General features: G+C 39.7%; 2 long non-coding RNA genes across 2 annotated transcripts in view; both read right to left on the bottom strand.

The window, feature by feature from the left end:
* Positions 1-24,340, bottom strand: part of LOC134167708 (uncharacterized) — a 234,945-nt gene that overhangs the window by 76,474 nt on the left and 134,131 nt on the right. Inside the window, exon 3 of the long non-coding RNA XR_009966263.1 lies at positions 23,184-23,274. This is a non-coding gene — a long non-coding RNA (uncharacterized LOC134167708). The remainder of the gene's footprint in view (positions 1-23,183; positions 23,275-24,340) is intronic.
* LOC134167720 (uncharacterized) lies at positions 7,058-10,304 on the bottom strand. The gene is made up of 3 exons (XR_009966270.1): positions 9,879-10,304; positions 9,450-9,612; positions 7,058-7,308 (listed from the first exon to the last, which is right to left on the bottom strand). It is a non-coding gene; the product is annotated as an uncharacterized LOC134167720 (long non-coding RNA).

Genomic DNA, 24,340 nt, shown 5'->3' with positions numbered 1-24,340 from the left:
GAGTTTTTTCCTGGTGCCAGTGCTGTACTGATTTTAGACCCCTATATTTCATTAGAAAACATTTGCAGCAAACAGGAAGACAGGTTATTTTGTTGGCAATGTGTGCTGAAGGAATCAAAGCTTTGCTATTCCATGAAGTTATGGAATATGTTAGGAACAGGATAAAAGTCAAATGAATGTTGCTCTCCAGTTTAGACTGTCTCTGCAGGATTTGTTGCCAGGATTCAATAATCAAACACTGTAAATTTGGGGCATTTTGACAGGATGTTTTAATTACTCTACAAAATTGTATGTATTTATTTAAAGATCAGGTGAAGTTGGAACACCCAATGACAATGAATGCAGAGTTAGCACGAGCCTCTGGCCGCTGTTTAAAAACTGCAATTTCAGTAGGCATTCCTTCTATTTAATTTATTTCCTAAAAAAGGAACAAACAAAAGCTCCCAGGGTCAAGTGCAATGAGACTTCTAAATCCACACAAGAAACTCCTGGTTTCCAGGGGGATTTACATAAGTACAGAAACCTGTTTGTAGCCTGCAAGATGCAGATACTAACAAATGCAGTGTTTTATCAATATAGTTTGATTTTGACTTTTTCTGTCAGTAAAGCAGAATTTTCATCATATTTTAGATTAACTTAATCCCAAGTTTTAGGTTTTTTTTAACAACGACACTAACAAAGCAATCACAGGAATTTCTTTTACCCTTCAACATCACCAGCTAGGCAGTGAGAACTTTGTATTGCATAATACATGATTCCCTGCTTTCCATATGATATGCTTTACAAAAATCTTCGTCTAATTGTGAAAGACTACTGTTACAAAACATTCTCATCACCGGCGTGTTTAATTGAACTCCTGAGAGGCAGTAGCAGTAAGACTTAGGGATAAATAACCAGTAGTCCCATTGGTCTCACCAAGAATCCATTGATGTTTCATAAATCCTAGTCAGTACAAATCTAATTGAGTTACCATGCTGAATTAGCTTACATCTAAATGGCATTCATGTCTACAAATGGAATAATTAGAGTCTAGAAAATGGGATGTATCAAGTGCTATCCCAAGTGACAACAGCAAGACATTTGTATTCATTCAATCAAGTGCTTTAAAAAAGCAGATGTAATACTTGATTTCAGATTGATGACAAGACAGTGTTATTGAGTCTAGCAACAATATTAAACAGAGAATATTAACTATTTCTTCATATCTATCTTTATATTTATTCTAAGAGATTCTTCACTTTGATTCTTTCAGATTTTGCTGTAGGATACAAAGTCATTACACGACTACATACTCCCTGCTTTACATCTAGGGTAATGAAATCAGCTACAGTCATTAGCTCTGCTCTTTCCACTGCTAGAGTTCTAAGATATATAGCAAATAAATCAATAAACAACAGGATTTGCAACAGAAATTTCAAAGCTACTTATATTTTTAGCCTCAGTACCAGAGGAATCTTTTCAGACAGAATAAAGCAAATAGGCCTATTCATTTTGTCACCCTGCTTGAGCACTTCCTTCTATATACTAAATTAAGGTACCACTACACTCCTGCCAGAATCCAGTGTAACCACCCAGTGACATCCTGCACTACAGACTAAAGTTTATCAGACGTGACTACTTGGCTGGCTCAGGTTTAGTTAAATACCATCTGTTTTTTTCAGATCCAATATAAAACATTGCTATCTCTAACTGTATATACAACCTCTGTTAAATTAGGATGAATCTTTGCAATGCCAGATAACAGATTCCTTTAATTCAGAAAGTAGTCTAATTTGCATGCATATTTTATTTATTACACCAATTAAATTTTGCAAATAGTTTGCAATGAGGTCCCTATGACCTAATAATTCACAATTACTCCTGGGATATCCTGCCCACTTTAGCACGTTTTGAATAATATTGCCAGCTCCTTGAGAAAAAGGATGCATTTTTTACATGATGGATTTATTACGAGTGTGCACACCTCTATCTTAACCAATTTTACTCTAGGCAGAGTTACTGGAACTACTTCATAGGCCTTTGTCATGTTGGTTAATGAATGCTTTCCTTCAGCTGCCTGACTTTTCAGGTACTTGTCTTCTAAGCTCTTGTGGAAATCCTACATATAGACAGTCTCAATGAGCACTCTGGGTGGTAACACGATATAAATTACTAATAACCATTTGAAATTGCCAGGATAATACTCTGTTTCTGCTATAGTATTAAGTAACAGAGCATAGCTGAAAATGGACACTGTGGAGCAAACTTACTACAGTCAAATCTACTCCAGTCTGGTAAACTTGCTGCAGACCTATACCACAGAACTTAGCGTCCCCAAAACTGCATCAGAAAGAATTTGAGAGTCACTTGGATGTATTCAAACCGTGACAAGTTGTACTGAGTTATTTTATAAGAACAAACTACCATCTAGTTTGCTCTGCTTGAATCAGCTTTAGAAGGCATTTTAAATGAGCTCCGAGTGTAAGAAAATGCTTTATTTGGTACAGTGTTCAAGCAAGACTGGCATTTCCTTGTACTTCATGTGCACAGCTTCTTCCCTGAAAGCATTCAGCCAATAATCCCCATTTCTACATTTATTTTTCATTCTATTACAAACAACCACAACTCCCTCTTTCCAAGAGGGAAAGTTTCTACCTGGCAGTGACAGGGAAGATGAGATACTTTCTAAAAAAGAATAAAAAGATAAAAAAATCAGACATCTTATCCTTTACATGTGCCTTTCACATGAAGATCTGAATATCTGCCTACATTTCCAGAGAAGGTGAATCCTATGGGAACAGAAACCTGCTCAAGAAGCCTGTTCACTACAACAGAATGTCATTTTCTCTTTCAGCTATCTCTATATAGTGACATGAAGCACCTTGGTGCTCCTGCATGTTTTCCTAGGCACTCTCAGTTAAAAACCTTAAACTGGTATGTCATTGTGAACACCCCATATCCTATGCTCTTTCAGTGCTTTTGCTCACCAGTATGCACAGCCCCTACCTGTCCGCCGGTCCCCTCACTGCCCAAGAGGCTCTTGGGTAAGAAAGCCTTGCTGGACATTCCCTTTCCTTTGGTTTGATGTGCTCTGCTACTGCACTCTGCTGAAGTACACACTGAGCAAGCACTCCTTCTCAGTGCTAATAGCTGCTAAGTATTTGTGAACACATCTCAGCTTGAGCCTTCCTAGGACATAGTGCTCCTGTCAAAGTTCACACACCTCATCCCTTTCATTGTAGGTCACAGTTCCCTTCCTGCAGCCATCTTTGAGTTTCATCTCAATGCTTCTCATTTTACACTGTCTTCTGCTAATGAAGTGCAAAGCACTATACTCCACATAGAGGCAGATCCTGCCATCACACAGAAGAGAGAGCTCTGGTGCCCTCTGTGCACAGACAGCAACATCTGCCTGCTGTGACTCACCAGATCCTAGCCAAAAAGCAAGTGAAATCCTTCCTCCTGTTATGATCCACTAGCTCATGCTGCGCTTCTGCACTGGCCTACCAAACTTGCTGTCCCACCACCCACCTATGCCCAACCACCACCTTTTTCTCACCCCTTCCCATGAGCAAATTGTATTTCAGATTATTTTCCCCAGCTGATCTGATCCTATTTTGCCCAGCAAAACGCACATTCACTGGTGCTTTCCACCTGTTCTAACACCTTTAGATTATTTTTTTGTATGTTTGGACTTTCTCCTGATAAAGTATCCCCTAAAAGGTAAAATAAAAAGGGCAACTCCCAAATAGGGAACAGAGAGAATTATTATGCTGTAATGGATTTTTATGTAGCTGTGTCCTTACCACCACCAAACTGTTTCAGAAGGGAGTGCTGCAAGAGACCTCCCTCGTGTCATTGCTCATAGTGGTACACCCTTTGTTGGCAGGCAAGTGATGTAACAAAGTTCTGCAGTTTGGTCTATTGAAATTTGGTTTTAAGCAAGTGGGAGCTGTACTCCCGTGTGCAAGAAAATAACCCAAACCAGAAGAAATGCATAGAATGAAAGCCTGCTCTGCAATGCGAACTTCAAGTGGCTGCATTCCTTGGAGAAATGAGGACTGACACCCAACCCCTCACTGAACGAGGTAGGTAACTGAAGATCTCACAAAACGAGGTTCCAAGCAGCATGTTTACAATATTCATATCTATAATAAAAAATACTCACAAACTACATAATATTCCACCTCTTTGAGGTTTTTTTGTATTTTAATTCTATGCAATTTCATTAACCCTTTGCAAGATGTGCTTGAAGGAACTCTAGAATAATACAGGTCATTTTTAGTAGACATTTATATTCCGTTGTTAACTCGTGATGCAAGGAGGAACAAAATACCCGAGGAAGTATACTACAGGGAATAGCCTGCACTGGCAAACAAAATGAGTGAGTAATCTAGCAGATCTGTTTCCTTCTCTAAAAATCCTTCTATGGCACTGCATTTCCAGGTGTGAGCACAAAATGCAACAAATTAGAATTAGTACCAACCAGTTTGTGCTCTGCCAACAGTTAAGTGATGTGCAGGCAAGTGAAACAAATCCCCATTTCTTCTCTGCACCAAGCTAGCAATCAGAGATGGCAAACACAGATTAGGACATCAAACCCAGAAAATCCTGGAGCAACCACATGAAATCAGCACCGTTTCATTATGATGGAGATAGAATTTGCTGGACTACATTTCCCACCATGCAATGTGCAGGAACCTGATTGACAGCGTTAGTAACTACATCTTCATAAAACAGAGTTGTGACTCAGCTACAAGAAAAAATCCTGTGTGAAATTGCCTGGTGTTATTTAAAAGGACACAGACTAAGTGATTGTTTATCAGTATACAAAATAGAGTGAAATTTTCCCACAGGAGTAGCAGCCTGAATAGTATTAACAGTGTTTTAAACTGTAATGAATTCCCAGTCTAATTCACTATGAGGTTTCAATTTATACCACATTTAGAGTACTCCAGGTTCAAGTAATCACTGCAGTAATTAGCTTACTTCCAGTCCTCCAAAATAAACCCACTAATTTTTGCAATCAGCCTTCATTTGGTTAATCACCAGTTTAATTGATTTAATTAGTTTGATCTGCAAAATTAGTCAAGTGTAAATACTGTTTTGTAAACAGAGTTTAGCTCCAAGCTGTAATATAGGGAATTCTAATTCAAAGCTAGAGTTAATAATAAAAACCAACACACGCATGATTTTGTTGCAGTATCCAGCGGTTTTAAGTCTGTAAGACACAAATTTACACTTTCAATAGATAATGCTATTTTATATTAGTGACAGCACAAAGGACATTGCCTCTCAAAGTTTTAATCTTGTCTGATGATTTTTACAACACTGACAACTGCCACTACAGCAATGGGTTTGCTTTTCCTAGGTTAAGAGTACAATTGTTCCTTTTTCATTTTGCTGTTAGTTCCAAAAGGTGCTAAAAGGCATTTATTAATGAGCTAGACCAAAGGGAAAAAATGTATTAAGGAGAACTCTGGTTACTCCTAAACAAACATTATTTTAGAATGCTTTAGAAGGCATGGGAAGAAAAGCAGCAAGCTAGGCTGTAACCTGGGCAGTAACACAAGGAAGAGGGGATAATGTCCTGAAATTACAAGCTGAGCAAAACTGGAAATAAGATCAGAATCTGTTATTCTGGCACAGCTCCATCAGTTACTGATACTCATCAGCAAAAAAGTACATTTGCTTCCCTGAAGAATGCTATGTTCATGACTGATACCCAAACACACCATGTACACATTAAAATTTAAAGTTATCCCAGAAGATGCAGAGCATGTGTTCAGAACAAGGCAAGTATCTTTATAGGAGGCAGGCAAGCAGGTACCCAGAAGGTCAGAAAAAGTGGCAAACAGAAACCAGTCTTCCACCTAATAGCATTCAGAGAAAGGAAGTGACTGGACTTACTGTATCAATGAGAAAGACAACAAGAGATTAACAAGATAAAGAAATGGCCAAGACTACAGGAACAATTACTTTCCAAGGAATGCAAGCTAGGAAAAGCACAAGTCTAGGCTGCAGGTATGGAATCTGTTCTCAGCTCTGCTGGGCTGCCTCTGTCATCATGATCAAGTCATTTGAATTTTCTCAATCTTACTTCAAACCGTAAAGTAAATGGTGTTTGCTCCAAGTCACACAGAGCTCACATCAATCCATCACAGAAAAGGCAGAAAAACCCTTCTACTGAAAAATAAAATTCTAGCAACAAAACACCAACAAGTTACCTCAAATTCTTTTTTCCTTAAAAATTATTTATATCTCAAAATCTTTTAAATGAAATTTTTATTCTATTCTATTTTAAAGATTTTTTTCTTTTGTACCAGATTTTACTGTCTCCCACCTCTATCTCCTGAATATAAAAGTATGTCTACCTCCCATTACATTTTCCCTCACCCCCTTTTTCCAGCTGAAACTTCCAAAATTATTTCAAATTGAAGTAATGTAACCACCCTGCTCAAACACTTCAACTTTCCCTTCATTGTCTGAAGGGAAATCAGGATTCATTCCAATCTAAATTTCTCTCCCACAAGATATTTGCAACTTCCTATCAAATGTTCAGTCCGAGGTATTTCACAAGGCAGGTTTTTTGTTTCTTTGACTAGCCACTTGGAAAAAAAAATACAAACCAAAAGAAGCCAAGAACAACTCTTCTGAGCCTTTCAAGCATTAGAAAAACCTTCATACAAGTCTGGACAGGAGCAGGAGGCAGCCAAGAAACCTGCAGGGCAGAAGTCTGCACCCAGCAACGTCCCTGTGTTTCACCGTTGTTCAGCCCATGTCTATCATGGGAAGAGAGTGAAAGCTTACAAGAGCTAAACTAAGAAGAAACTGCAATATCTGCACCAGTTCTTTACTATCTTTTTTCAAACCTTATTTTTCACATCTTATGATGTATTAATTTGTGCATTTGCAAAAACAACTGTGAATTCTGTTTTGTACATGCGGTTACTAGTAAGGAGGATTTGGGGTATTCACATTAAACTGAGTCCCAGATGTTCCTGCCCTTGTGATTTGCATTGATCTGTTTTTTGTCAGTTCTAATTATCAATCAAAATGACTGAATTAAGTCAACCACTCTGCAGAAGACCTATTTATTCACATGATCAAAAGCCCAGCCACGGTACAAAGCCTGAAGTTCCCCAATGCTTCATGTAACTTCAGGGATAGGCCTCTCCATATAAGATACAACCCCACCCTGCTCCATCTCCGGAGCTATCACAGTCTGTTGAAGTCTCTCAGTCTCTCTGCAGGACTTCTGTGTGAATAAATAACAGTTGCTGGATGGAAATAAAAACTCTAATCACCAAGGCCTTGAAGAACAGCACCCTGGGGAATAGATTACAATATTTTAACATGTTCATTTCATTTGGTGTTTCCACTAGTGCTCTTTTAACAATGATACAAACTGCACATTGGGTACTCATTACTCCACACTGGAGAGAGTAGAATATCTTGTAAATATGCATTAAACTGTAGCTAGATTTTCCTTCACTACATGCTGTGTCTGAGCTGAGGCACAAACGTGTCTTCTTGAGAGCAATAGTTGGGTATATTCCTGGCATGCTGCCACTGTCAGTGAAATATGTCCTTCTTAACAGATGTTTCTTACACTACTGGGAACAAATTGCTCATCTATACACACAAAGACATACACAGATAGACATAAGGTACTATGAAGAAAAAAAATTATATATAGCCACAGAAAAACAGGTTTAAAAAAAAAAATCAGTTTGGAGAGTGCTTGGTGTGTGCACCCATGCAATGGGCAGCTTCTGTTTTCTTAAACACAAGTTGGAGATTAAAAAAGTATGTGGGCTTCAAAATGCAGATCATTAAACTTAACCAACTGCAAAGCATAACTGAAGCTTATTGGCTCTGTTGCTGTATGTAAGCAACATACCACTTTACAAATACACCGCAATTCACATTTGCCTTCTGTTGCCTTGAAATAGACCCATCATGGTTATGAACACTGGGAAAACTTTGTGCAGAGCCTACAGCATGTCTCATTCTTCTGAGAACTGAAAGGGGTCCCCAGATTGTTCAGATATGGAAAGATCTGTTTGATGCATGAGCTGGACAAGAACTTCAGATTGCTCAGGTGACTTGGCATTAAAGAGCAGGGACCTTTAAGACTCTTAAAAAGGTTTTAGTTTTACACGCATATAATAGTAATACTCCTGAAAGTTTAGAGGCTGGGAATCTGTATTTAATTTCAGAATCCCAGCTCCACAATCACACACGGGCTGGATCTCTGCCCTGGCATGTTGTGAGGATCTCCATGTCCACGTTTCTGTCAAAGGTGGCACAGTATCTGAGAAGATGTTTAGACTGGATTCAGGCTCTTACTTCTGTGCTGTTTACGTGCAGATCCCACATAAGCCTGAAGTGGTGTGGATGGATGATATCTGTTCCAGAATAAACACTGCTAGTACAGAGTTGTATCATCAATACTCCAAACAATTTCAGACCAGTAGAATGAGCTTAATGTCAAATTACCAACAAGTATTACACAGAAGCAAATTTTTTGCTTTCCTGATAAGAAACCCTAAAAGAATATTTACTCTAGCATTAAACTGTGGCCCCAACATCCTACATATCCTGACCACATGTTAGCTAACCTGCAATTATTTTACTTTTATAGCAAGCCCTGTTGGCTTTGCTCTCACAGGAACAAGACACCAAGATACTGAAATTCTGCATTCTTATTTATACGCACTACTCAAGTTCATGTTTTGCAAGAGAATGATGGATTTTCCAATTTGTAAGATTTCTTAGGCAATCGAGAGTAACTCTGAAACAACACTGAATGGATAATGACCATACTTGCTATGTTTGATTTAATGTGTTTGGCTAGGGTTAACCTATTTCTTTAGACTATACATTAGTAAAGTTTCATTAAAATGAAAAAGGGTTGTATGTATTCCTGCAAAGCAGGCTACATGTTCTTCAGCAGCTCACAGATCATTTCCTATTTTGAAGGAACAAACAAGCCTCAACAAAAGCTTCAAAGCTTATTTGACTTTTAACTGTCACATTAAGTTACATTACACAGCCCTAATCGCAAATGCTCTGAGAACTGCTTGAGATTGGTCCACAAATACAACACTTAAAGAGGTAAAAGAGCCTAACTAAGTAAGTAATTATTGTTCACATCACAACAAAGATCCCCCCCCCCTTCAGCTATTAGCTACCCTCTTTCTCCATTTCCATATGGTCTGTCGCTTGTCATCAAAGGGAACAAGAACATGTTATAGAAAATACGCAGCATTACACACCACGCACATAAAGGAATAAAAGCTCAGATTTTGGGCAGTACCAGCAAAATCTGACTTCAGGCACAACACCGTCACATATAAGTACTTAATAACCACAAAAAAAAACCTTAATACAGCCACAGGCCCAGGCTCTCTCTCAAATACACTCCCTAGTTACAATCACACTAATACCAAAATGAAATTACTCACCCTCTGCTTCTACTCAAGACCTTAATGTTCCCACAAAGAAAGTCTCTCCTTGGAAATGAGGACTGTATTAGCACAAACATTTCCTTCTAGCTGCTTCCTTCATGAGCCAAGTATGTTTTATTTCTAGACCACACACTTTCTGTGTGCCAGATCGATGCTTCTGCTAGGGAGACAAGCAAACTCCTGTTAACACACTGACTGCAGAGTGCCCACAGATCCACACCTGCCACACAGAGCAATGTAGTCTCCCACCAGCTGATGCTACTAAGACATCTATACATTAATACAATCTCCTTTCTCTCCCCATATCACCATCACTAAACAGAAGAGAAACAGCAAAGAGAGACAGACTTACCAGTAAGCTTCCCTGAGTTCTTTTGAATGCTAAGTGAGACCAGCTTACTGTTCTGAATGCCTTTGAGGTCACACCTCCACAGCAGCTTTTACAAATCCTGACAACTACTTGCAAATGCAATCAGCAGCCCTCTGCATCTGTATCCCCTTGAGTAACCTGAGCATCAGGTGCTGGTCCTTATCTGTGAGATACCTAGGACTCAACAGGAACCTGCACAGAACTGTTCCTTCTCATTTAGACAGGTTTCAAAACAAGCCAACATCACCTCACTTTCTATGACCTATAACATCCCTATACTCATAGCTCATTGTCTTGTTTTATTCCTCCTGTATCATACGGCATCCTTCACTGCTCTATTTCTGTGGCTCTATGAGCGTTAATTTGCCATGCAGTACATGGCTATGTGGTAACACACAGCGAAGATGAATAAAGAAAGGCTTCTGAGGAAGCCAAAGTACTATCCTTTGTATTACAGACCTGAGCAAGAACACCATGGTTTTAAGGATTAATCTATTCCTGAGCCTCTCCCCTCGGGATGTTTTAATAACTACCTAGTATCACATAGCTGTCATCATTTTATAATGGAAATCATTATGCTGAGACCAATAAAGCCACAAGGTGCAAATACTGATATTTTAAAGATTATTAATGGAATCAAGGCCTGAAAATTCGAAGTCAGACAGACACTTGTGGAATAATGTAGTCCCAGTTAACAGCAACAGGTTTGTACAACTGTATCTGAAGACAGAAAATGTCATTCACAAAGGAAACCATTGTCAGAATAAATTCCTAAGAAGTAATGAGAGCAAATTAAGATCCAGAAGCCAGCTGGAGGTCAGCACTTTGCCTGCTCCTCCAGCTTGAGTCTGCACCACACCACACACCTCGGCTGAACAGAGATATAATTAATCAGACCTCTTCATGGCAGTTTTGTGATCATATGATGTTTGTTTACTTCGCGATATTCCACCAACCTTAAGAAATTATGTTTTCATAGGCCCCAGAATTTATTTTCCTTTAGTGAATTCCCTTTTCCCCTTCCAGAAATACTAAAATCTAACGATTTAATGCGGCCAAATGATTAAAAGAAGCTAAAATGCATGCAGCATTGCTCGAGATCTGGACCCAGAATTAAGGGATTAATCCATAAGAAAAGCTGTAATAGACTCCATGACAGTCTGTATACTGGGATTCAACAGCATTTGAAAAACAGCACTGTAGAAACTGAAACAATTGTCGTACTTTTACAAGTGTCAGCCTCGCCCTGTTTTCACTGCACCGCAGTGGCAGACGCACTGGGTTTCACAGCTTCATGACAGCCTGTTTGTCATGTTCTCTTCAAACCACTCTATAGAACTCAGAAGCCCAAGTTCTGTTTCCAAAAGCACTTAAGTATCTCAAAGCCTAAGTAGCGTGACTTTGAATGAGGCTGCATGTGTCAACCGAATGGACGTGCAGACAGACAGAATAGAAACATAAAATCTACCAGGCTGGAAAAGACCTTTAAGGCCATCAAGTCCAACCATTCCCCCAGCACTGCCAAGTCCACCACTAAATTGTGTCACTAAGTGCCTCACCCACATGGTTTTTGAACACTTCCAGGGATGGCGACTCCACCACTGCCCTGGGCAGCCTGTTCCGATGCCTGAGCACCCTTTTGGGGAAGAATTTGCTCCTAATATCCAGCCTAAACCTTCTCTCGTGCAACTTGAGGCCATTCCCTCTTGTCCTATCAGTTGTTGCTTGGGAGAATAGACGAGCCACATCCTGGCTCCATCCTCCTTTCAGGTGGTTGTAAAGAGCAACGACGTCTACCCTGAGCTTTCTCCAGACTAAACAACCCCAGTTCCCTCAACCATTCCTCTTTGGTGTTGTGCTCCAGGTCGTTCACCATTTTCATTCCCCTTTTCTGGACATGCACCAGTGGGTCCATGGTTGCATATAAGCACCAAAGTGCTATGCCTCATCTTCCTGCAAGAGTCTCAGGATAACTCTGCTGGTTCTCTCGCTGCCACCAACAGCTACAGCTTCAGCCCCGCTGCAAGCCCCACTGTCAGCCCAGAGGCAAAAAACACCACTGAACTAATCACAAATCACCAATGGTCACCTCTCCCCTATTCACAGACATCACAGTACCCCCCTAATCATCCCTCATCTGGGTGTCTTGCTATTGCTACTGCCTAACCTCCAGGAGCCTTCCTCATCACAAAAGTCTCCACGGTCTCTGGAAATAGTTTTCCCCATTCTGGGCTCTAGCTCCACCATCTCTCCAGTGAAGTAGCTATATCAAACAAACATGCTTTACAAACACTGGTATTCATGTAATGCTGAGGTACCACAACCACTCGCTAAACTCCAGTCAACCTTTATAATGCCTTTTCCTTTTTCTTTTCTTTTTTTCCCCTGGAACATTACACATCCTTGTATAGCTACTGTGAATATTCAAATACTGTAATTGGAAATGATTTACTTTGTTTTGAATTAACTAAAATTCCATTGTTAAGCACAAATACTGCTTCACTAAATCATCAAGCTTTTAATAGGTCCACATGAGCAGGTTACTGAGCGTGTTAGGATTTATAATGCTCCCGGGGAGCTGACCACTGTATTATGCTTCCTGCTGCTAGGTAATATGCATGACACATTTCTGGACACTAATTCATTTATTTAATAGTAACAGTATGCAAAAACAGAGTTCAAAATGAGGCTGACAAAGAAGGTATAAAAGTTTTATTAATCCATAGCTAATCAAAGGCCAGAGGAAGGCATATAATGGTGGCATTTACAGACCATATCGAATGTGAATAAATTAAGTTTTTGTTTCCTAAAATCTTACTAATAGGATGTATTCAGCTTGAAACATTTATACTTTTAATTACAGTGCCAGCCAATTTAGAGCTGGTATCTGGTTGTACTGTACTTAAAACTTTGCATCAAGGATCACTACAAATCCTTTCATCAGCTATTTTTTGAATCTGATTTGTTACTGTGTGCACTGTGTCCATGCTCAGAAATAATAACCTTATTTACTTTCTCATTTAATTATACAGTGACAGATTTCTTGTAGGGGGAAAGGGCACTGAGGGAATGTGTTCTCCTCCTGTGAGAGAAATTCCCCTGAAAGGCTCAGCATCATGTACACGCAACATAACGTTATGGCTCTGTCCTTCAAATGTTTGTACACAGGGATAAACCGATAGAACTACTCATACAGACATGATCATTTCTCCAGGCAAAAGTCTGCATAGGATCACACCCCTTTCAAACAAGTTATCAAACACCTAAATCACATTGCAAATTTTGTTTGAACCCCCCACAAAAAAAAAAAAGTTACTACTAACCGTAACAGCTGACTGAAAAATATAAAGAAATAAAACTAAAAGGAATAGGAAAGCTAACAAACATACTAGTTTGGTGTGTTTTTGAAATACCCTCCAGTTAACAGATCTTACTTTGATCCAGATCCTTCAGAAAACAAGCTGACTTACAAAAAATGGGAAAAAATTAAAGCCACAATGCCTCCAGAAAATCTTTCAGGTATCAGGATAAATTTCAGTAACACTGTCATTTCTTCCTGTTCCCCCTCACCAGCCACCTGGAGTTAGGAAGAGAAAAAAAAACTGCTGAAAACACAGAATTCTCTTCTTCAGTTTCCCTGAGAAGCAAATCCACGTGTGAGGTTTGTAGTTCCATGCTCTTGCCCAGCAAAGAACTCCAGAATTTCCAAAACAAGATAGCAATTCTGTGGCGGCTGCTTGCTGCTTACACAAAGACACTAAACATCCGATGAGCTTTGCTCAGCTCACAAGGAGCAAGAAAGCAAGTAGATTCAGAGGACTACAGCCCACCTCAACTTAAGATTAAATAAAACTGCCTCACAACTCTTATTTGTACTTGCTAGACAAGCTCTTCAGCAGTACCTGCAGCAGCTGGGGAAAAAAAAATACAACTAGTATATTACACACGCAAATTCTACCTCTCTAGAGGATGGGCACACTCACATACATTTATCCCAACTCCTGTCCATGTCTTTCTTCAGGAGGAGATAGGAACATGCCACACACATTCAATGGGAAGGACCCAAACATGCAAAAATCTAAGTGAAGCCCAGAGTGGACTCTTCTTGAAGAAATCAAAGCTTGTCTGTTTCGCTTCTGCTCTGTAGGCTACAAGTAGTAAATGCTACACCCCAGATGTAATATTTTATTGGCTGCTTTTATAGTGTACGTCCCAAAGTGTGAAAAGAATGACTGATGTGATGGGTGACAGCCAAGTATCACAGCTTGAAAAGTAGTGACCTGAAAACTGACACAATTATTTCAGACATTGCACTGGGAAACAAAAAATGAATCATTTACTAAAGCAATGGAAAGACTTGACAGCCTCTTGAATTTCCTTTTAAAAACCCTGAAAACATTGTCAGGAATATCAAAGAGTATTCCAAAATATCAGGAAAATAACGCAGAAATAAGACACGTTTAATGCTTACATGGTATCTCATTTTACTAACTCTGGGTTAACTTTAATTAAGCTACAGAAGTACATTTGAGAAGCTCAGTTCATGTGACATGTGCAAACTATCTGAGCTTTGCTCTTGCTGTTTATACTGCTGTAGAAACCTCAAGCAAAACCAGTCTTACATCAGCATAAAAACTGCCCCCAATGGAAATTATACAGGTCAGTCTTGGTCGTGTGAGCTTTGCATGACCAGGGATTCTGGCTAAGCAGGGGCCTGATACACTCAAAGCAAAGGTTGCCTTGCTATACACACATTTCTTATATACATATATATATTTATATACATGTATATAAATATATATATAAAATGTGTGTTATATATAAGCACACACGTGTATCAAGTCATGTATTGAGAAACAGTATGCTCTCTGGCATATGCCTACTGTAGCTTGCTTCTGTCTCCACTGCTTGCAATTAAGACAGTTAAAGGCTAGGCATAAACTCTTAGGAAGGACTGCGAAGTGTCAGGAGTGACAGTTCTTAAGCAAAGGCTTCAGCTCTACATGATTTAATGCAGTTAAAGACCTAGGGTAAGCATGCATGTTCTCATTCTTAGCTTGCTGTGACAGTGAGGTAAGATCTGTCATGGGAGTATAAATAAATATTTAAGTATTACCTTGCATTAGTTACAGAGTAGAAAAGAGTAGCAGAAGTTGTTACCTTGGCTGAACAGGTGAACAGTTGCTTATGAAGCTGCAATAACTCAGCTGTGGGTCTGTCCCAAAGCAGTAAGTCTGCACATCTGTTTGTGGAGGAGGAGATGGAAGTAGTGTGAAGGACACTCATAATGTGCTGGTTTGAGATAGTAGATGAGAGCTCTAAACACTACCACACTTAATCTCCTGTAATTTCAAGACATAGTAACAGTGAGAATCTAAGTGTTTGATGAGTCTCCTCTCCTGAAGCAAAATCTGAAATCAGCTTTGAAGAAATTCATTTTAGGTATTACGCTTTATATGTTCATCCTCTGAAGACAGGCAAGAACCACCTATATTAGAATTGCAGAACACCTACAAGTCAGAGCATACCCTAAATTTGTTCACGAGCGTTGCTGATACACTGGGATACCTCATTTAGTGACCCTTCCACAAGCACAGGCATAATCTTGCTGCACAGAAACAGATTAAACTTTTTCAGTCTGCTTCAGAGGGACAGTAATTCTTTGAAATGGGACATGATTCTCATTTACACACTACAGCTGAATAGAAGTCTGACTAGCTTTTACCTAAGAAAAGCTGCTTTCAACTGCCAGCAAAATGATTTAAACTTTAGTATCTAATATGGATCACTTAATAAAAATCTTTGGGCTTCCCTTAACTGCAGCATGATTGCTGCTAACTGAAGTTCTGCTTTTATTTCTTACTTGATTTTTTTCTTTCATACAAATTAATCATTATTTGTGCCACCAAATAAGCATGAGTCTGGTGACAAAGGCTGAAGGCCAGAACAGGCTATTTTGATTTTAATATCCATGAAGGTAGGTAAAGTAAAACCAGAGTAAAATAGTGATCTTGCTGTTCACATTATAAATACTATTGACTTGCATCCAGAGCAACCTGGCTGTGCATGAGGAACGGCACTCACTGCAGGCTGTACCAGGAAAACCCAAGCAGGATTCACAATGGATTTGTTCAACGTTTACGTGCAACAGCAGTGAACGTTTGAGAGATCAAGTTATCACTGCCTTTAAATCCCCAATCATGTTAACATACACTTCATAAACCAACTGGACAAGCAGACAACATGGAAAGCCTAAAGGTTAAGTACACATTATTGACCTCAGGAAAGCCGTGTTCTACAGATCATTAAATACATTGTGTTCTTCTGTTTCAGCTGGTCACACTGAAAAGTGCCCTGGGAACATTAATGCTTAGATGTTCTAGCTACATTTGTGTGACATAAAATCAATACCTTTCCCCTAACCTTACTTGCTTAGATTGCTCTCCGCTGCTAGTTGTGTTTTAAACCATGAGTTCAATCACTTGCATGCACATGTGTCCATTCATACATTTTAATGACATATGGACTCAGAGAACGCCTTTTCCCTACACTGGGGTACAGCCTACTTCCCACATGAAACGCTAGAAATGCTGGAACAAGGTATGGGGGGGAGGGGAGTGGTGTTGTTTTGTAGAAGCAACTAATGCTTTTTAGCTGGTGGAGAGCCTGCTCACTCAGGACCACGTGAGTGTGGCACACCTCATAACAAGCACACTGTCTGCGCTTACTGCAGGCAGGAGGCAAGATTCCATGAGCTTACTGAGTTCTGCTTGGGCTGGACCTCCTAGCCCCCTTATTAAGAAGGGTCACCCCTGCCTAACTCCTAATGCATGCGCAGATCCCCACAGTACAGCTGTCTCACAGCGAAAGGGTTACAGCTGCCCTCTTGAACCATGCTCCTATTGCACACCAACACCTTTGCAACTCATTCAATATAATCAACAAATCCAGAAACCATCACTGCATGACATGCAAAGTTGTTTCCCTCTATTAACACCAAGCTCACGAGTAAGAGAAGATCTAGTAACTGTCTGCAGGGACTCGACCTACTGCTTTTAAGATTCACAAAAAAAAACACCACCCTGAAACCTCACAGAATAGTCATCTAAGTATGATTATAAACGGCACTCAATGGTCCATGGCCTTTTAAAGATATTCTATCAGTATTGTCAATGATTTGTTATCTTGCTGTCATGTCTACTCAAAGAGATTGCATTTCAAGTAAATTAGAAGTATATTACTTTACAAGGCAGTGTATCCTATCACTCAGCTTCAGCAGACCTCTGCTTGGTGGCCGGTATAGTTTTAAATTGCCAAAAGAGAATTGTTTCTTACAGCTACTGACAGATTCTTGCCTTCAGTTCAAGTATTAGGTACAGTGTGACCAGAACACTGTCCCAGGTCATGTCTTGTTGCGCAGAACTGAACAATTGCATACATTTTGCAACAAATAAACCAGTAAGTCTGTATCTGTTATTCTCTAATATAATCAGAATGTCTCCAGTTGATGTTTCAATATCAGATGCCAGAAATGACCACTGGAAACCTATTACCAAATACAACAGTGTCTTAATGATGAATGTTGGACTTTAAATGCTCTTAAATACATGAAACAGGTCAAGTGCAGAGATGAGTAAAATACTGGTGAGGGCCTAGACTCTATCAAGCATAAAGTCTGTACATGCCAGCAACGCATCTGCATCCTTGAAGATTCTCCTCTTTTTACTTCCATAAGTGACTGATTGCTTTGCAGAATTACTGCCTTCTCACAGGTTCTGTGGGTGCATTTCTAAAGTTTGAGGGATGACATCCTGAATCCTAAGATTCCCATTTGATGATGGATAGCACTGGTAAAAGAACCTACAATCATGAATATGCCATTCCACTGAATATTCTTTTCTCACAGTAGCCACTAACTTTCAGAAGCACACTGTGACACAGCCTTCTCTAAAGACTTCAGCACCTGAATTGACACATGACAAAATGAAGACAGACAAAACAGAGGAAGCAAAGTGCAAAATGCAAGATACAAATATAAGATTTTGTGAGTTCTATGAAAGGCATTACATTTCCATATCAATTTCAGCTGTTGCTTCCGTTTAAATGAGCATGGTGTGGAGCTGCAACATTTGATGTTACATCAGTTGCTCTGTGAACACCTTGGTAGTTCTATTTTGTATATGATATTACATTTAAGTACATAGATACCTGTACACCCCTATATACACCTACATACAATACACACAAGTGCATGTATTGATATTATCAGAGGACCTGGTCAATGAGTTTTCCAACTAGGCTACTTAATACTTTCAATTTTAGAGAACATTTGTGACCTTGCCTTTGAAAAGTTCCCACAGGTCCATTGTGTGCAGAAGGCCTTTGATACACAGCCCTCCAGGTGGTGCCCTTTCTTTGTCGCATGAAATTCCGTTCAGGTTTGGCAGAGATAGGCAGTGTAGAATCACAGGTTCCCCTTTCTCACTGCTTCTGCACAAAGAGTTTGGCAGCTTGCCCAAACTCCCAACACAGGCTTCTTATCATCACCAAAGGAACTGCAGCAGTCTATGCTGTGTTGAATATACCTCTGAGCCACAAGGCAGAAAGAAACCACCTACTCTCTATTCCCCCAACACAGCATTGACTTCTAGAAACTACCACTCCCCTACTCTAGGCAGCATACAATGGCAATAGGATCCTCAACTTGAGGAGAGCGGGAAACTAAGTAGATAAACATATGCTCGTACCACCTCGCTTCCCCAAGTACCCATCACTCCTCTTCCACTACCATGCATTCCTCCTTCTCATCTTTGCATTCTTTTTTCTCTCTTCATCCTTTCTTCCTTCTCTTCTCTGGGCTCAGCTGCACATAGGAGGAATAGTTTGCTTCAGGGACACCAAAAGCAGGTTAAGTTCCATTCAGGCCCACACTCATGGCATGCTCTCTAGAAAAGGATCAAGGTTTCCAGATTGTTTCCAGATTTATTGTGCAGGAATTCCAACTAAACTGCCAGCTCCCGAAAGCAAAAACAAATGAAAAGGCCATCTTGGGGAAGTCCACAAACAGAAGGTAATGGTATAGCCAATTAAAACCAGAGGCACACCACTGCTAGCAAAAGGGCTGGCAGTCCTTGGAGAACACCTCCACACAGCATCTGCAATTCACATCAGGAGTCCTCGATTTCCATATTCTTTTAATGCAAACAATTGTGAAATCTAGTAATAATAATAAAACTGCTGCTTCTACTCTGTTAACCAAAAGATGGCAGACAGCCCTTGCTTTGCTAGTCTGAAAAAGCAATGTGCACAGATCTATACAACATCTTTAAAAGAGCTGCTACTGCCCAAATGAGTATCAATTCAGTCTCATGTGATTTCACTTTTCATTGTAGCTTATTTATTTGCATTTTAATTGGGAAACCTTTTAAAGCAGCCTAATTGCAAAGTTAAGCACAGAGAAGCTGCCTAGACAACCTTAATTCAGCCCTTCATGGCTATACACTAATACATAAAAAAGCCAAAGAGAGCACTGCAGGCATCACTAGAATGGCATTTCAAGTCTGAAACTTGACTTCAGTAGATGTAACATTAATGACAACAAAGCAAAGCAAAAATCAAACAAGTTGCCTTTTCTCAACCTCACTCCAAATATACCGTCTATGCCTGATCTGCATTTCAGGGCTGGTTAAATCAGACCTGCATGTTCAGGAGCATCCCTGCTGGCCTACCTAGGGCCAGGACAGGCTGAGGAGAGCACATCCTCAGAACTCTGTGCAGAGGGTCAGGCTGCTGTAGTGTTCATAGTCCACTGGTGAGAAGCCTTTTTTCTTCTATCACAAGCCACACAAACATCACTCAAGTGTAAGGTTATTGCACATGCTTTTATGGACTGATTTCTGCAGTGTAGCAAGCTTTAGCTACCCAGGATTAAAAAAAAAACAAAGCGTACACTAATTTCTCAATTGTTTTTGGTCTAATTTCAGCCACTGCCTATACAGATACTTAAATTTCTCTTGTTTCTTGACTCTGTAAGACTTAACTACAGGCACCTTCTTAAGTGCCTTCTAGCAAAAAAATTTTACGTGTTTTTTGAATGGGGGCTATGGAGAAGAATCATTTCAACTCCTGAATAAAAGCTATGGTTTAATGATACGAAACACTGCTGGAGAAATATTCACTGTATCACAGCTGGTGCACTGTTAACACTACAACAGGAGACAAATATCAATCCATACCTCTTAAATTCAAAAAGACTTTGAATCAGTCTGATATTCATAGCACTCTAGAAACACTACCAAGTTTAATCTTTAACCCTATGCAGTGGCAAGAGGTTAAGCAGGAGGCTGAAACAATTGCACAGACTGAATTTACTACAGAGTGAATGTGGATAAATCCGGTGCTTGTGTATCCTATACCTTCTTATATAATCAGTAAACAGAATTTTTTGCTTCTATACTGTAAAAGCACAGGGACATCAGCTCTGATTCATGAGGAATCTAGCTCCCTTCTCACCCTGTGTTTCCACCACTTACCTCACTTTTTCATCATTAAAGCCTGTCACCTACTCCAACTGCACCCACTCCCTCTAACAGACACAGATCTACTCACCTCCCCATGCACCATCCTCTTACGTTGAACCATAATCACTTCCACCATGGTCTGCTACACGAACCTGCTAAAACACTCTGTTTCTCTTCTCAGTTATTCAGTCCTTATCATAATGGCTTCTTATGAATTTTCCTGGCCTTCTGAAGAATCTGCCTTTTTGCTGTTCTTATGGATACAATCATCTGGCTCTAATCCCTCTTTCAGCACAACCTTGGGCTGCTGCCTGCTAAAGCCTGCTAAAGTCTACCAAAGACACCTCATGGAGCTCACAGACACTGTACAGATCAGACACTCTTTCACACAAACATGTCAACATTCAACCTCAGTTTTGAAAAAACTGCCAACAGAAATACACCAGGAAGTGTCTGAATGATGAACATTCCTAAAGCAATAGCACTAAATAGAAAATGCAATTATCCAAACATGGCTTTCCTGAGGCATCCTTTCCTTTCTGAGCAAATTCCATGGAAGTCTAAGCTCAGCAAGGTCACTGAAACTACTTGCCTGGCTACTCTAAGAGGATCAGTGAAGCTAGGATTGTTCCACAATGCTAGATTGAAATATGTGCCCACAGCACTCTATCTGGATGATTCAGAGACCCCTGATGCATGAATACCCACAAAGGTCCATCCTTAAGCATAACCTCCAAATTGCAATTTTAAACCAGCTTTTTCCCCACCTGTTTTCTGTTTGCACTGAAATTCCTTCCCCTCAACTGCAAGCAGTGAATCTTCCTTTAGAACATGGCAATATTTATTGACTGTATTCTTTGTTCACATCTGTCAGACATGGGAAGTCACCACTGCTTTACAAGACTATCAGTTTTAAGTAATGCCATTCATCACAAAATGGAGTAGTGTGAGCAACATTTCCTCAACTGCAATGAATTATACAAGGGTCAGCAAGCTGGAGTCGCGGTTGGCAACACAAACATTGGCCTCAGGTAGCAAACCCATCTTTCCAGCTGCTCTCATCCATATGGGTTCAATGAACTGCAGAGAGTACAGGCCTTCGCTTATTGAGAGTATCTGCTGGAACTATTTCATCTAACCAGCATCATAAAACAACTATGAAGTAAGGTGAATGCTATTCATCTAAAGCTCATCTGGTAGCCAACTGCTGACAGAGGGTGAAATAGAGATGGCAAAGCAGCAGACAGATGCGATGGGGAAATGCAGGTGCTCCTGCATTTCAAAACTCAGAGATTAAAGCCACAAGAAGTTGAAACAATTCACCTGTCGTTCACAAGCATCTGCTCACCCCAGCAGCACTATGCATCCTGACAAGCATTTTCCAGGATTCCTTAGTGCTTTTCCTCACTAGCATAATGCCCTTTTAATGTACATGCTGTCAAGCAGATCTGTTTGGCAGCAACGCAATTAGCCCTATTTTTGCTCTGAAACAGAAGATTTTGTTTTTGTGCCTGGTTTTGCAAGTAAGACTATTCTGTTATTAACCACAGACATTTACCAGAAGCCTCCTTGCTTGTACACAGCACACATGACTCTCATTCTCTCTGCCTTCCAATTTAGCTCAGGATTCTCTTATATTTTACTTCTAGTACTGGATCCTGCAATAAATTAGTTTTTCTATGAGACACTATTAACACCAAACTGCTTTCCTCGGCCCTATTTTTCCCCTTACCTCCATTAGTGTATCTATATAGCAGTTTTCTATTTAAAACAGTGATTGTGCAAACAACTAACCAAGGATGTTGTAAGTCCTTATTGAATTGATAGCTGTTAATTGCAAAAATACTACAGATATGGCTCAAACTAAAAAAATCAACAGGTTTCAGAGACAAGATCTTCAACAGAGATTTCCATATATGAGAAGCACAAAGGAGCTTCAATTTTCTCACCTTAATGGCATTCAACCAAACAAAATTAATTCCAAGTTAGGCACTCCAAAGAAAAGAAGAAAAGAAGCTTGTAATAGAAAAGTCAAAGCCTTGAATGTCAGTTATAACACAGCAATTGTTTCCGAGTAACGCCATTGACCCAGTTTGCTTCACTGTAACATTTTAAGCTGTTCACTCAAAAAAAGGATCTTTCAGAAATATTCTCTTTCCAGTTCAGGGTTGGTCTAATGGCACCAAACAACTACCCCATCTAATGGCATTTCCTTTGAAAACGTTAAGTTGTCTTGTTATTACATAAAATAAGCAAATCCCTTCAAATACAGAGCTATTGCACTGATGGACTGTAGCAGTGAAATGATAAAATTAAAGGGCAGCTTCATGACTACAGGTATATAAAATTTCATTTTTCAAGAAGTTTCCTGGGATGGATTAAATTATGTAAATATATGTTAACAATAATTCATAACATTTTAATAAAATCTTTTTATTTCTCTCGGCTTCTTAGAAGTGCAGTCCCAGGTGTCCTTAGGGTGGTGGGTGTTTTGTTTTTACACTTTAAGGACACACAAGGTTATACACTTGATAAGCAAGGAAGCACAACTATTGATATATAATGCAGATAATGATGCTGGGCATCCTTTGTCTGGTATCAGTCCCAGTTTTTGCTGGGAGCAGTGTTCATCAACAAAGTAACTTGGTATCAAGAAGGGGATTCACATGTTTCAAGGTTTCTTCCAGCAAGCTATTCTGGGAAAGAAAAGAGTATCTTGATTCTCCCCACCCCCCCCCCCCCATGGAAGATTAAACAGTGAAGGTATTTTTACTGTTGTCAAATTTCGCAGTAGTAAACGGAATCAAATCTACCCAAGACTCATGCCTCGAGTGAACTTACTCACTGAAAACTTCATCCCCAGAGACATCTTTCTCTGTACATGGTCCTCCTGCTGATCAGGCTGTAAAAGTCCGTCAAGTTTAAGGTGACCCTGTTTTCAAAAAAGAAAAAGGATTATTTGTTGTACCAAAGCAGCAGCATTTCATAGCAGTTACATGAGAGACAATTTTCAGTGCTGGCAATTCCAGCAGTGGCAGGATTCTGGCACAGGTGAGAGGCAGTCATGCTTCCTGGAATGCAAAAAAAGCAGTTCAAATAAATTCATATGTAACTCAGCTTTTAAGCTGAGCAGAACAGCCTAGCTGAAGCATTTGGGCTTTTAAACCCCAGTGCTGCACACGCATGGCACAGCTTTACTAACTTTCAGAAATCACAGAACAAGGTCCCACCTCGAGATTCAACTTCAGATCTTTTTTCATTTGGATGTTTTTCCTACATACTGACTCACTCCCTGTGACAATGCACAGAGTAGATGCTCACACTCCTGTTCAGGTGTCTATAATGGTGTCTGGAACACCTAGTGAGCAGGACAGACTAGCAGACATTAGGACAGCAAAGAGAAATATTCAAGGTCACAAAGGTTAAGAACATAAACACTACCACACAGGGTCAGGCTACACTCCTCTTCAGTTCCTTGTTTCCACAGCCTATAACCAGAAGCAGATAATTGAGGTTCAATCTTCAACAGGTTCTGTCCAGTCACTTGAATTTAGAGAGATGGATCTGAGCACCAGAAGTAGCCTATATTTTCTGTTTTTTTCTGATGTCATTCCATGCTTCATCAGAAATCTACAGGAAATATTTGGAAATGATGTTTCCATTTGGATCCATCTCTGCTCTTTGGGATGGGCAAATATTCAATTTTAACTTTTCTTGGCGTTTCCTCCTTCAAGTTGACACCCCAAACCAAAACCATATTGACACTTAGGGATTTGTCCACTGGTGAAGCTGTCAGCTTGAGAGGTGCTGATATTGCTGAACCTCACATTTTCTTCTTTTTCTAATTAAGCAAATGTCTCGAAACAGTAACATCTGTAATAATCGTAAAAAAAAAACCTACCAGCAAACCTTTAAATGTGCTTGCTCTTTTTTTATTTGCAGCTTGTAAAAACATGCTTATTACAGCTGCTACATACATAAAGTTTGCCTACAAAACT

This window comes from Pezoporus occidentalis, unplaced genomic scaffold (assembly GCF_034315485.1).
Source record: "Pezoporus occidentalis ecotype Australia unplaced genomic scaffold, CSIRO_AGI_Poc_V1 ctg11, whole genome shotgun sequence".
NCBI lineage: Eukaryota > Metazoa > Chordata > Aves > Psittaciformes > Psittacidae > Pezoporus > Pezoporus occidentalis.
The sequence above is the reverse complement of the archived record's forward strand: the minus strand, read 5'-3'. Positions and strand labels throughout refer to the sequence as shown.